Source organism: Anastrepha obliqua, chromosome 6 (assembly GCF_027943255.1).
Source record: "Anastrepha obliqua isolate idAnaObli1 chromosome 6, idAnaObli1_1.0, whole genome shotgun sequence".
NCBI classification, from domain to species: domain Eukaryota; kingdom Metazoa; phylum Arthropoda; class Insecta; order Diptera; family Tephritidae; genus Anastrepha; species Anastrepha obliqua.
Genome location: NC_072897.1, coordinates 32575906 through 32591668, shown reverse-complemented (window position 1 = coordinate 32591668; position 15763 = coordinate 32575906). Strand labels below are relative to the sequence as shown.

Here is a 15763-nt window from a genome sequence, read left to right as displayed (position 1 = left end):
GCAGAGTTAAAAGCATTTTTACGTCCAATGTTATGACGGCGCAATACTCCTTGGTACCATGCATCCATCTTGTTCCTTCAATGACATTTTCCGCTATTGATGTAAGTTTCCGCAGGGGCGCTCGACAATTGACATATGTATGTACATTTGTATATGAAAAACAATAATGCACAAGCGCAAGAGCATCATCTTCCTTTCATACATATGTACATATGCATGTATGCCTAATAACCTTGATTTATGTACATATGTACACATGTCACAGCACATCACATTCTTACAAGAAATCAAATACACATACGCACTAGTGAACGAGTTTCTTCCTAACAAGTGCAAAAACAATTCTGCTCTATGTATGTATATACCCACTTTATGTCCTATCATATATACATACATATACGAGTATACCTACTTGCCTTCTAAAATTCCTACAAAATAATTGTATTCATATGTTAATACATCCATGCACGTTCATACATTCATGCATATATGCGCGAGCACAGCGCTGCCTTCTTGCTTCCGTGTACTTTTGTCTTTCACCAGTCGACATTCCTAATATTATACTTACAAAAACCCAATACTTTGATAGACGCAAAAGCAACAGCAAGCGCAACGCGATGGCCGCTTTGCCACCACACATTGTAAAATGTTCTAGAACACAACAAAAACACATACCTCACATGCGCATGTCGCCCAAAGCTAAAATCTAAGTCTAGCGGCTACAAAAAACAAAATACATTCGTAGACGCAGTCGCAGCGGCCATGATTCTATCAGCGACGGCGCTGAACAATTTAGAACAAAAACAAAAAGTTCATTCATAAGTTAGAGCTCATATTTCAATTTCATTCATAAAACGAGCCGCCCATATGCCAATTTTCGCGACCATTCGAAAATAGTCAATATTGGAATATTTCGCGTGGAATTATTTGCCAATCTATACTAATATTATAAAGAGGAAAACTTTGTTTGTTTGTTTGTAACGAATAGGCTCAAAAACTACTGGACCGATTTTAAAAATTCTTTCACCATTCGAAAACTACATTATCCAAGAGTAACATGGATTACATTTTATTTTGGAAAAAAATAGGGTTCCGTAAGATATTTGGATTTTTCGGACACAAACTGAAAAAAATCTTATACATATATAAAATAAAGTCAACTTTTTGTGTGTGTTCGCTAACCGGCCGTGTCTGCACCGAATTAAACCAAACTTACACACATTGCTAAGAAGGTATTGAAGATGGTTTCCGTATAGTTTGGATACCTATTGAGGAATAGGGCTCGAGATATAGGTCAAACCGTGGACCCGGGTAACCTTCGGATGTGTATGTACAATATGGGTATCAAATGGAAACTGTGGTGAATGTTTTTGTTCAGAGTATTTTTCATGCCGCTCCGTGACTAGGGTCTCGAGATAGAGACCAAAACGTGGACCCTAGAATGTGTTTGTACAATATGGATATCAAATTGAAGCTGTTGGTGAATGCTTTAGTACAGCGTATTTTTCATGCCGCTCCGTGACTGGGGTCTCGAGATATAGGTCAAAACGTGAACCCGGGTAACCTTTGGTTGTGTATGTACAATATGGGTATCAAATGAAAGCTGTTGATAAGTGCTTTAATACGGGGTAATTTTCATACCTATTGATGACTAGGGTCTGGAAATATATGCCAAAACGTGGACCCGCCGTGTCTTTGCACCGAATTAAACCAAACTTATGCACATTGTTAAGTAAATATTGAAAATGGGTTTCGTAAAGTTTGGTTGTAATTCGGAGCAGTGGCAACGGGTACAGCGTTCTTTTGAGCCAGCCATAATGTCGCTTACTTTTTCAACGCTTGGGGCGGAACTGAACTGTCAAATTGACAGTGTGAGTTACAATGTGTCAATATTTCTTTCTGATTTGGATGCCATAAGGAAAAAACGTAAGTGCAACATGTAAAAATTGTTTGTGAATTTTTTTGGAGTGGATTTTGGAACAGTGAATAATTTCTTACGAAATTTGAGAATTTAATGTGAAATCCGAATGAAATTATGTGTTCGTGGAAAAAACAATTTTTTTGGTTTTTTTTTTTTTGAAAAATATAAATGGATAATGGTTAAAAAAGCTCCAATGCTTAATAAAACATATAAATTGAAACGAAAAATTCATGGATGATCAGGAAAAAAGACGATTGTTTATTCATATGCGTTGATTTGAAATTTAAAAACAATCTTCTTTCTTCCTGATTTTCAATTTATATTTTATATTTACTCAAAAACAAATAGAAAAACAAAAAATATTGTTTATGCCAAAGCGCTTGAATAAAGAATAAAGAAATAAATAAAATGAAAACCATATATTTTCTGTTCTAAACCATATCTATTCTATTTTAGTGTGCCCAGCGAAGGGGGCCGGGTTTGCTAGTATTTGATAAATCTTAAATTTTTGTCATGTCGAGTGGCCGCGGCTCCGTATGTATGTATGCACCCTTATATGTATGTAAATATATCTTCTAACTGTGCGACAGTCGCGAGTTAATGCGACTTCCAGCGAATCACACATTGCTGTCCGCAAAGCCGCATATATGTACCCTATGATCAGAAAGTACCGGGAATGTTTAAATTAAACAAAACAGAGTTAAATTTCAGGCAAATTTATATTATCTCCTACAAAATATGACCCGTCTGAAGCAACACACATGTGCCAACGTTTAACCCAGTCCTTCAAACACCCCCGGCAGGCCGACATGGCCTTCAGCTCCTTCGTCATATTCTCTTTGATCAGTGCGATGGCGCGTTATCATCACGCAAAATCCAAGAATTGTTTGCTCACATTTCCGGCCGTTTGTAACATACAGCATCTCTCAAAGGCTTCAAAACGGATAAATAATATTCTTTATTGACTGTCTGGCCCGATGGAAGGTACTCATGGTGCACTACGCCTTGGCAATCGAAGAAAACAGTCAACATCACCTTCCCGGTTCTTTTTGCTCATAGGGTATACATATCCCATCTTTTCACTGCCGGACAAGAAGACGGTCGCAGTTGTTGTTTTTTGTATGCATACATTTTGCGTTCGTTGAAGGTTTGTATATATTTATATACATATACGTGCATGCGCGTTTGGCTTTCTGTATGCATCCATGGATATTAGAATATTTTCTCATCAATATGTGTATGTAAGTAGTTCAGATTTGACTGAAGAGATTAAATATAGGAATGCATATTCATATGATTGCCTTAATGGCTGTTTAACATATAAATCAATTCAAAAGAAGTATGAATAATTATAAAAAAAATTTCTAAATAACAGGTATTACAAAAACCTGAATAGACTATTTTAAATCAATTCTAATTAAACCAAATACAAAAAATTAAATAAAAATATCGAACAAAGAAAAATACCTAAGGGACTTGAACCTGAGTCAAATATGGGACGATGTACTGCATACACGACACGTCTTTCACGATTGCGCTAAACTACAATTACTAATGAACTTTTCTAAATCACTCATTTATTCGATTCGCAGTTTTATATGCACATATTCTGCGTTAGTTGAAAGTGTGTATGCGTAATTATACGCATATGTATCTGTGTATGCGCGTTTGGCTTTCTGGACGGATATTAGAATGATATTTTCTCATCAATATAATTTGGATTTGATGAAAGAGATTAAAGACATATGTACATACTTTCTGTTTTGATTGATTTATATAAAAATCAGGTCATATCCAGTATGAACTATTTTATACCGAAAGGAAATTTACATTTATGAAATACAAAAAAAACAGTATTTTAAGGAAATTTTAATTAAAATAAACTCAAAAATTTTACCAAACTTTCCTGGTTTGAATTAAAAAAAAAAAAAATAATAACAGGTATTAGAAAAACATGAATAGACTATTTTAAATCAATTCTAATTAAACCAAATACAAAAAATTAAATAAAAATATCGAACAAAGAAAAATACCTAAGGGACTTGAACCTGAGTCAAATATGGGACGATGTACTGCATATACAACACGTCTTTCACGATTGCGCTAAGCTACAATTACTAATGAACTTTTCTAAATCACTCATTTATTCGATTCGCAGTTTTATATGCACATATTCTGCGTTAGTTGAAAGTTTGTATGCGTAATTATATGCATATGTATCTGTGTATGCGCGTTTGGCTTTCTGGACGGATATTAGAATGATATTTTCTCATCAATATAATTTGGATTTGATGAAAGAGATTAAAGACATATGTACATACTTTCTGTTTTGATTGATTTATATAAAAATCAGGTCATATCCAGTATGAACTATTTTATACCGAAAGGAAATTTACATTTATGAAATACAAAAAAAAACAGTATTTTAAGGAAATTTTAATTAAAATAAACTCAAAAATTTTACCAAACTTTCCTGGTTTGAATTTAAAAAAAAAATGTGCAAGAAAAAAAATATGACTTCAGGACTTGAACCTGAATTAAATACGTGCTAAAAACAAAACGAATAATTCCGCCGACTTTAGCTTCTGCACCACAAATTAACTGGTGCGCGGTCTTCTTAATCGCAAATTTATTCGCTTCGCTATGGGCATGAAATAAATCGATTTCCTTAGCAGTGTGCCGAAAAATCTTATGAAATTCCTCAGTAGTTTGGTAAACGCAGAAAAAATCTGAATTCCTGTCCTAGTGTGCTGCAATTCCCCACTCGTGAGGAAAGTTGAATTTGAAATTACCTTATTATGAATCTACAAATTAGAACTCGAAAAAAGCTCATTTAACATTTGCTCCTTCTCATTGCATTAACATTCTCTGGTAAAACTGTGTCATCTGCGAATGTAGCCAACATTGCATTTACGTTAGGGCGCACTGGTATGTCAGCAGTGTATAGCAGTGGTCAGATAAGGCTACCCTGTGAAATTCCAGCTGTAATTTTTTGGAGTGATGAGGTATTGTCTTTAAACTTAACGTAGAAATGTAGATCCGATATGTAACTTTCAAGTAGTTTACATTTATTGTTAGGAAGCACTAGTTTTAACTTAGTGATCAGACCCTTGTGCCAAGCCTTGTCAAATGCTTTTTCTATGTCCAAATAAATGCCAACACAAAATTTCTTTGCGTCTAATACATATTTGATGTTATACTCGGTGTATTTGTTGTATTGTCGAGTGTTTTGGTCTGAAACCAAATTGATGGTCAGGGATCACTTTGTGTTGGTCAATAATTGTTCTTATTCTCACAACGAATATCTTACTCATACTAGGAAGTAGGCTAATTGGTCCATATGATGATCTTATTGGTGGATCCTTGCCAGGCTTGGGAATAGGAATTATTTCCGCTATTTTCCAAACCTTCGGAAAATATATAAGTCCTCTGATTTGGTCAAATCCAGGGGATTTTTTTGGTTTTATAGCAGTCTTTATTATTTTTTGGATTTCTCATGTTTGTCACCGGTCTTAATTTATAATATTGAATATGAGGTCGCTCTTATGCAAACGGGAAGGTATTGCGAGTTTTAGAGCTTGAAAATATTTCTGCCTAATAATCTGCTAGTGTCGCTGCCTTTTCTTCATTCGTTCTTGCCCAGTTTCCTTTTTCCTTATTTATAGGCGCTTGGTGAATTATTTTGCTTAGAAGCTTTTTGGTTGCTTTCCAGATTGAGTAGTTAGCTACTGCTGTTGCCGATAAATTTTTTAAATACTGAGAGATGTCATTTACGGATTATGTTTTTAAGACTTTTTTTAAGGTTTTTAGTTGCTCTGTTTAGTTTAGTTTTATCTGGGTGATACGGACTTTGTTGCCATTTTTTCGTAAGGACCCGTTTCTCTAAAGAAAGTTTCTTTATCATAGGACAGTTAGCGTTGTTTTTGTGGAATATATCTTTCAGATAAGGTGTTGACTTATGAGCTGCTTCTTGTATGATGTCATTATTGTAAACTATCCAGCTTCCGATGTCAACACTAGATTTTAAAGCAATATGTAATTGTAGATTTAAGTCTATATAATCACGAAACGATTCCCGGTCAGTTATTATATTTGTTAGTTTATTGGGTTTTCCTGCCCTACTAACTTTTTCCCCGTACCTTAGTACGATAAGTGAGTGATCAGATGAAAGATGGTACAGGCTTTTTATTTCGAATAGATAACAGTCAAAGTTTTTTGCGAAGCAAAAATGAAGTGTTTGAGGTGTTTTATTTATGTCAGTGGGCCAGTATGTTGATTTTCCCGTACTTATGTGTTTTCGTCTTATAGATTGGATTGCTTGTAAGAGATTCTTCCCTTTTTTATTTGTAATTTTTGAGCCCCAAATTATATGCTTTGTATTTATTAAAAAATTGTTAGTATTGATCTGCAGAGATTTTGTGTTTAGGTGGGCTGTAAAGTGCCGAGATTGTGAATACACTTTTTCTAATACTGATTTGAATATTTTTAGATTGAATATAATCTTTTTGGAAGTGTCCCACCTCTGTGAATTTTATTGTATTTTTAATTATTATTGCTGTTCTAGCATGCCCTGTGCCGTCTGGGTGGTTTGTATTTATTATTGTGTTTTTGAGTGAAGTGCGTTTATGAAGTATGTGCTATGTCTATAAAGTTGTCGCTAAGGAATTGTATTATTTCATGAGCGTGGTTAAACAATCCGCTTGCATTCCAGACAAGGATTCAAAGTTTTTACTCCAGTTTTGCCAAATTGGATCATCAGCAGAGTGTTTATTACACCCATCATGTTCGAAATTTATTGAAGCAATTACTTTAGCATATCCTTTATTTCTCCCATTTCATCTTTTTGGTTGTTGTTAATGCGAGCTTTTACAGGTAGTTCTAAAGCCTTGCTCGGTGGTGTCGTAGATACGCGAATGTGTGTTTTTGCATTATCTGGTTCCTGGATCAGGTTTGTGCTGCTGCATCGCCATAGCTGGTATCAGGTCTGATTTCGTGCAATACACTTTTTGGTTGTGTAACAGGATCATGGTCATTATTTGTTTTAGAGCATAGTGCTGGGAAACGTTGTATAGGGCGGGCCATGTAAAATTTCCTTTTTGAATCGGCTATAAAAAAAAAACGAATCAATATTTCTTCAAACTTTTGAAAATTGAATATTGCCATTTATGAATGAAAAATAATATCGTTCAAATGACTGCCACGACTGGCTTTACAGTAGGCCATTCGATCAACCCAATTTTTAAGCACATTTTCGTTTGTTTGGGCTCCAATTTCATGAATGGTAACTTCGATTTCGTGTTTTAAAGCGTCAATCGTCTATGGATGGTTCGCATAGCATTTTTCCTTAACTCCTCCCCACAAGAAATAGTCCAACGGGCTTAAAGCACAGCTCCGAGGCGGCCAATTGATATCGGAATTCAAAAACGGTAGCCAAAAGTTCGAGTGTAACTTTGGCAGTGTGACAAGTTGCACCGTCCTGCTGAAACCAAATGTCGTCCATGTCATCCTTTTCAATTTTTGGAAACAAAACTCGTTGAGCATATCACGGTAACGCTCGCCATTTACTGAAGACTCACCACTTTGAAAATAGGTTTTCAATATTTCCCAATTCTGTTCAAGCGTAAAGCGTCCATTTCGTAAATGTCAAACCTTTAAGTAAATTATGATCACATTTGATATGTCATTTGTGTTACCATTCTCAAAAAATAGGTGGTTCAAAAAGCAAACGCTATATGGCATATGTACATAGTTGTGTTTGAGGCGCAGATTATGCAGTTGTAACTCTTAATGTGAAAATCGTTTTCATCAACATCTGCGGTTATATGCGTTACCGAAAGAAACATAAACTCGGAGCTTATCTGCTACCAATTCTACCTCAGCGAAATTATGTAATAATCCTTGAATGTTAGAGTATAAACCTTTTAGTGATTTTAGTCGCTAATAGCCAATATTTTATCTTTTAGAATCAAGTTTGCTGATCTTTACGGGCCATTGTCGATCAAGTGTAAAAGGGTTTCCGTCCAGATCCAGCTTTAATTTTTCACTTGCTCTGGTAGAATTTATACACCTTTTTATACGAATTTTTTGACATTCGCTTGTTCTGTGATTTTCCAGACTCTTAGTGCGTTTAGAGTGTGTGGAATACGAACGATGACTGTGCTGCATTTGCGTCAACCGCTTTGTGCTGCTGATGAAATTCATCACATTTTTAATGTCAACGCCAGCTAAATCCTTGCATTTAAAACAACATAAAATTTCTGTATTACGAAACACTCGACATCGCTCCCATCCATTCATGTTTTCCAGTGATGTTACTTCTGGGAAGATTTCGAAATCAGTTTGAATAATCGTCATTTGCGGGAAGTGTTGATTTTCCTCTTTCATTCGAAAAAACTGGCAGCTGAAGCGCATCGAGAGCTACAGAAAGTTTATGGAGTTGCTGCTTTAAGTGAAACAACGTGCCGAGATTGGTTCCGTCACTTCAAAGACGGTGTTTATTATGTTGACGACCGTACGCGTGAAGGAAGGCCAACAACCTTCGAAGACGCTGAATTGGAGGCATTGCTCAATGAGGAGCCATGTCAAACGCAAGAAGAGCTTGTTTCGGTATTCGGAGTTACCCGCCAATCCATTTCCAATCGATTGCATGCTTTGGGAATGATTCAGAAACAGGGGATTTAGGTTCCTTATGAGTTAAAACCAATGGGTGTTAAACGTTGTTTCTTCGCTTGTGAACAACTACTCCAGCGGCAAAAAAGGAAGGGGATTGGAATCGTCTTCAATTGATGCGATTGAGCCGAGCACTGCGCGATAAGTAGCCGGAGTACGCGGAGAGGCATGAAAAAGTGATTATACAGCATGACAACACTCGACCTCATGTTGCCAAACCCGTTAAATCCTACCTGGAAATACTGGAATGAGAAATCCTACCCCACCCGCCATATTCACCAGATATTGCGCCGTCCGATTATCACCTGTTCCTGCCTCACATACTTTTTAAGTTAACTCTTTGAAATTTTTAACTACGAGTACTAACCTGCGTGTTGAGCACTATCCGTGGCCTTCAGTCATTTAGAAAATTTTGTTTCGATTTACACAAGTAATTGCTAATCTCATATTCATTCTGTGCTAGTGGCGACTCGAATTCCTTTTGGTATTCTCTTAAATGACTTCCATTTTTTTTAACTGTGTCCTGCATATCTCTCAATACTGATATATATTACTGGGTCCGGCACTCGAATTGTAACCAATTAAAAAGGTCATAAATTTAGTTGGGAAAATTATTTTTATTCAATTTAGAGTAAAAAATGTGTAAAAATAATACAAAATTAAGATGACTCGATATGACTACTTTTTGCCTTGACTATTAGAATCAAATGACGTCGATGTTCAGCTGATTAAATTTTGGAAACAAAAACTTTCCCAGTATTTTCCGTAAGGCAGCTCCTGCCTAAATAACGGCTTTATTTTTTTTAAAGTAAGGTTTGTTCTTCTGGCTTTACAGAATTTATAATGACTTACTTACTGAGAGAAAATGTCAACACAGTTTGTCATTCTCAACTGTCCAAACTATGGTTACTTTGATATTGGTAGTTATCATACAGCTAAAAAAACACCACCTATTATTAATTAATATACAATGATCTATTGATTTTGTTGTCTGTAAAACACATACCGCTTACGAAAATTAACATCATTACCATTACAAAACTTATTCTTCAAGCTCCTTTGAGTTCTTTAGAGAGCTACGGATGCTTCGAAGGTCTAACATTTAAATGCTGTATTACAGATTTAAAAATATCGTAACAGCCAACCACATCCACATTTTCAAATTTCTGGGACAGATCCAGCTCAAAAAAATTATTTAATTCATAAAAATTATACAATATTTATACTAAAATACAAAACAAAACACTTACAAAAATCCAATTTTCAACACCAGCGGACTATGATAAATAATAAATAACAAATATTAAGTCTGAAATTCGATTATGGTAAGTTCATCTATGATAATTCATCTGTAATAATTCAATATGTAGCAAGATATCATTTAAGTAAGACTCGCATAAACTACAAACAGTAGGTGGAGTAAGAAAACTATTATTATCCATAAAGCTTCAAGAAATATTAACGTAATTGAAATCGCCTAAACTACAAAGTTGCCTGTCACCAATTTTCTCATGAAGTGCTAGGATGCTGTCAATATGTGCCTTATACTAACTAACTAGTTGTATGTTTGAAGGGACGTTCCAGTCTGCGGTGCTCACTGAAAAACCAAGCTGATTGTCAGTGATTGTTTGCACAACGACGGAAGTGATGCGCATTGAGAAGTCTGAAGTCCGCTACTTCAGTACAACATCGACCGAGTAGACTTCAGTTGACAGGTTGGCATGAGCAAGGACAGATGATGTTGCAACTACTTTATTCGATTGCAATGTGGCTGGTTGCGGGACTGTGCCTGCCATAAAATTTGATGCGGAGGAATGCGGTCAAAGTGCAAAAGCGTGTAGTGTTTCAATTGACAACCTCTGCACGATCCAGATTTGCAATCACCTTTTAAGCAATTAAGGCAAAGTGAGAGCTTCTCGGATTCTTTCTGGCGAAGGTTTGGAGAAATATTGGAAAATCGCTGACAGTGGTGTATTCGATGGCCAGCGTACCGACGAAACGCGCAACTACCTACTGAGGTATTCGAAACGACAAATGATTTTCTCTTGTTTATATTCACAGCTTTTCCTTTTCTGTCAATTTGATCAGTTTGGGCTTGTATGGCATGCTCCTCATTTTTGAGGGTACGACACTGCTTTTCCAAAAATGCAAATAACTGATCCCGCGACAGACAGCTCGTTGGTAGCCTTGTCCAACTTTTTAATTAGTAGTTCAACTATGATGTAGTCAGCGATTTGTTCCTGCGACCCAAGCAACTGTAGCGCGCGTGTGTGCGACGTAACCTTGTCCGTCAACTCCAGTAGATTACTTACGGATGCACCTGCCCTATCCAGCCCAAAAATTTGTCTGGTGGGTGCCTGAAAGATAATCCGCTTATTATCACAACGTTTTTCTTTAATACATTTAATGCATTTTTGTAATTAGTTTCGTTTATCTCCAATGGTTAGATAGTGCCAGAGCAGCACAATTCGAGCAGGAACGCTGATATTGCAGGTTATCGCTTTGCGTTAGGTCGTCATCGTTATCAATGACGAATGTGAACATAGAGAAGAAGTTGCTTCATTCGGGGTAGGCACCACTAAATTTAGGTAGCGTTAGCAAAGGCAAGCGAGAACGATTGGCATTCACGATGATCGACAGAGAGTCACTAGTGTTCACTCTAAATGTCATGCCGTGCTGACCTGTGCTACGTCTTCCAATCTCTCGTTGCAGGTTCCCCTTAAGTCTCATTAACGTCGCATTGCACTTGCAGGGTAGGTCACTGGCAATAAACTCGAGATCCAAATCCTCCAAACAGGCGTGAGCGACAGTAAATGCTGATTTTAAATGACATAATTTCAAATGATTCGACAATAGCTGCCAAGCCGTACTCATCCATGACTTGTAGCTTTTCGGTGTTCATTTCTCTGCTGTGTGCCCAAGTCGACTAAAGACTGGCATTGCTTTCAGCTTTATGCTGAAAACAGTGAAGCCCGTAAACGCAATTCCGACCCAGCTGTTTCAATCAAACTAATGAGAACCCCATGTAAACGAAAAGTTCCTTCCTTCCGTATCGTAGTACCGTAGATTTTATTTCACGATTATTAAAAAAATTCTGTAATTTCGACCCAGCTGATTGCTCTCTCACCACGCAGTGTTGCCAAACAGTACATTTCGAAATCATTTACAAAATAAACTTAGAAAAATGATAATTTTTGTTAAAATAGCTTAAAAATACTGTTCAATAATGTTAATTATAGATAAATGCATTTGTTGGTTTTTGGCTTTGGTTTATTAAACAATGAAAAATTGTAACTGATAACGCGGATGTGTGAAAAAGTGTGTAAGCAAAAATATCAATGGCAACATTGTGTCGATACAAGCAGATGCATATGCATATATATTCATAAATTTGTGTACAAACATATTAAACACGGAAATGGCGCTGAACGATGAGCATCTTGTATCCCTAGTACAAGATAAAAAGGAACTCTACGACAAGAGCAATCCTCTATGTATATAAGTTCCAGGGAAGGAAAACGATGATATGGGAACAGATGGGAAAGGAGCTGGGCCCAAGTGGTGAGTGGGAGCTATATTTACTAGTATTTCAAATTTCATAACAAAGTTATTTTAAAGGTGAGGTATGCAGACGGAGGTGGTTAGCTCTTCGCGAGAAGCCAGAAAATCAGAAGCACCATCAAGCAGTGGAGCAGACTACCAGAGGCCGTGGTATCTGCTTGAAAGCATGTCATTTTTAAGGCCGCATGTTATTCCTCGACCGTAAGTATATTTGGAATATTTTTATAAAGCGATAACTAATAATGTTTTTTTAAAGAATTAGGTGCTCACAAAATGTGTGCCCAGAAGTATATTAGCTTCGCTTACGCCTTCAATTGCTACTTCTATGCTCCCACCGTTGCCACCAATAGTGCCAGAAGAAGAGTTTTTAGATGATGTAGACTCACCATTGCCATCAACATCAGCGACATCTCCACCCCAGTCACAGCGACCTAGCGGAAAAAAATGCGACAGAAGTGCTGAGGTTGAGAATGGCATCTTGGAAGCAATCGATCTCTTGAAAAAGAGATGCCTAGAAAAAGAAAATAAACCAAACAACTCGGCGGACTCATTCGGTTACATGATTGGCTCAATGGTTGCCAAAATGAGTGCAGCTAAGCAAGCCCGGGCCATGCAGAGAGTCCTCGAGGTGATATTTAAAGTAGAGCAGGAGCCGGAATGCGGGTTCGTAGTTTTTTTTTCTTAGTTTGAATTTTTTTTTATTTTTATCTTAGTTTGAATTTTTTTTAATTTAGCTTTATAATTCGCTGAATTTTTTTTTTTATTTTTATCTTTTATTGAATTTTTTTAAGTTTACTTTTAAGAATCTTTGAATTTTGAATTTTATAGCATACGAAAAGAAAGAATGTGGAATATGAATACTGTGATTTTGTAAACATGTAAACTTTGTACCTGAATTTTGAAATAATAAAAGAACTACTTGAAGAATGAAAATATTTCCAAATATTTTTAACCGCATAAATTTACAGTTGGACTTTATATTTGTAAGTATATTTATGTATATAAATTGCATAACTAAAAATTCCTAAATAAAATTCATAAATAAATTAACATAAATAATAAAATAATTCATTATATTTATATTTGTTTCACTTCACATGTCTTTCAATTTTATATGTAATGGAAAGGTCATTGTCATCTTGGTATGGTAAAGCTCCTTCATTTATGAAATAATCAGCAAGCCTATCGCGGATATTAAATGCATTTGTTGAGGCTCTCCGAATTGTAGTCCGTATACGTGGTAATGACGATTCACTATTAATTTCTCGTCGCCATTCCCCACAATGAACGATGTTGTCTGGTTCTTGACGATCAACATAATTTTCAGGGCAATACCAACGATTGTGATCGTTCAAAATTATAAAATTGTGTAAAACAATGCACTAGCACTACTTTTTCGCAATTTTTAGGGTCACATTCAATCGTGGTGCGAAGAATTCTCCATTGCGCCGTTAATATTCCAAAGCTGTTCTCTATTACTCTACGCGCTCTTGAAATCGATAATTAAAAATCCGCTTGGTTCTTGGTAAGTTAAAACCGGGATATGGACGCATCAAGTTTGTTCTCAATGGGAATGCAGCATCACCAACGAAAAAATGTGGTAATGGTTGGGGCGATTCCATAGATATACGCGCGGGAGGCGGTAGTGGCAAAGTATTTTGCATCAAGTTCTGTCCAAGCGATGAAAGTTGAAAAATGCCTGTAAAATATACATCTGTAATATTAGGTGAAATAACTTATTACATTTAAATTTTATTACCTCCGTCACTCTGACTACCATAACTCCCGATGCTTACTGCAGTGAAAGTATACATGGCATCACAAACGGCCATCAGAACGATGCTAAAGAATTTTTTGTAGTTGTAAAACTTCGAACTTGACTTGGCTGGACATTTGATTGCAACATGCTTGCCATCGATTGCACCAACACGATTTCGAATGTTCCACATATCAAAAAAAATCCTTCGCAATATCCCTGTACTTCGATTTTGTAGGTTCGCTAACGTAAACTGGAGAAAGTAGCCTCCAGATAACTTCACAAGTTTCCTGTATTATTTCGCGCACAGTCGTTGCACCTAACTTATAACTCCATGCAATGCTCTTCACAGATACACCTTGTGACAAATATCTAAACAACCAATAAGAAATAAATATTAATCGACTTGAAGCCTCACTTCCTCATCATGTTGGTCTTCTTGACGCGGGGATGATGCTTAAGTGGTGGTCTGACCCCCATAGCATGGGGGCCAAACCAACACGAACTAAGAGGAAAGCTCCACATGGGGATTGGCTAGCCATCCACTCGCTTTACGGCGTACTTGGTGGCCACCCAATCACCATGCGAAGATCACCGTACCGACGAAGATCCCTATGTCATCCCCAAACCCCCTACATCCCGTTATTCCCTCTCCTAGCCAACCCGCTAATCCAGGGTGTTATGCGACACCGTGCCCATTGGATGGCTTGCAGCCAGGGGGTTCACCAGACCGGCTGTATTTCAACGGCGCCTTCCTAACACCGGGCCGCCTTATGAAGTAACTGTGGCCTTGCCACGGCATGGGGCGCTGCCGTGGTGGACCGTGTTGAATTCCCCATTATAAAAATAGACCAATGCGCTCGCCTCGTCGAGCAGGTGGTCGTACGAAAAAGATGAACACAAACAAAAATTTAAGCAACAAAACTTCCATTGTAGCGGGAGCAGGCTACAGTGGTCGTAACTCTACTGCCAAACACACACATAACGCTCTTCAGCGCGGAGGTGCCGTTGTCAACGAAGACTCGGACGACGAAAGCGTTGGGAGCATTAACACAGCTGAGGAAGAGGCTCTTCTGCGTTCTCCGGCTGGATCCAATGGTGCTGCTTCGGATAGCAATATCAGACCAAGGATCAAGCCTGATAAAGAGAAGCTGAAGGCCAAAGCCCGATACAACGCCGCGGTCAAAGTTTGTGACCGATTTGGCAGCAAGTCCAACCTGACGAAGCAAGAGGAGGAACGGTTGGCTTGGGCCAGAGAGGATATCAAAAATGGCCGGACCTTCTACGCAACAAAGCCAATGTTCGCGGCTTCCAATCCGAAATATGCGAACAAAATCGAAGAAGAGCTAGCTATCAAGAGGCAGCGTTCTGCGGATAGTGAGGCCTCAGGGCCATCAAAAAAGCAGAAGCACAGGCACGAGACGGCTAAACCGAAAAACAATGACGAAAGACCTACGACGTCGAAAGCAGCGGCAGCGGCCAGTGAAATTGCCATGAGACACCTCATAGTGGCACTCACTGACCGTAGCGACCAGCTGGGGCGAATGTCGCAGGAACGGTGGAAGGTAGTGGAAATGAAGCTACTGGAAACCTTGTTTACAAAAATGGACGCAGAGCCGGACGCCCTCCATGCCAGCATTCGACGGAGCAGGGTGGTTCAGCGGCATCAAAAGCATAAAATGCAAGGATGACCCCACGCTCACATGGCTAAAGGAAGCGGTAAAAACGCTTCACGGCCTGTGGGAGGGGGCATCACTGGAAATTGTTGATCGCAGCTGCATTCCCTCAATACCGAAGGCAAAGGTTTTCATTCCGCGAGTGGTAAAACCGGAATATGCGCTGCGACTACTACAACG

The 15763-nt window shown here is 37.7% G+C and overlaps 1 pseudogene; it reads right to left on the bottom strand.

Moving 5' to 3' along the window:
- Positions 1 to 13239: 13239 nt before the first annotated feature.
- On the bottom strand, positions 13240 to 14100 carry LOC129250311 (uncharacterized; annotated as a pseudogene).
- Positions 14101 to 15763: the final 1663 nt, after the last annotated feature.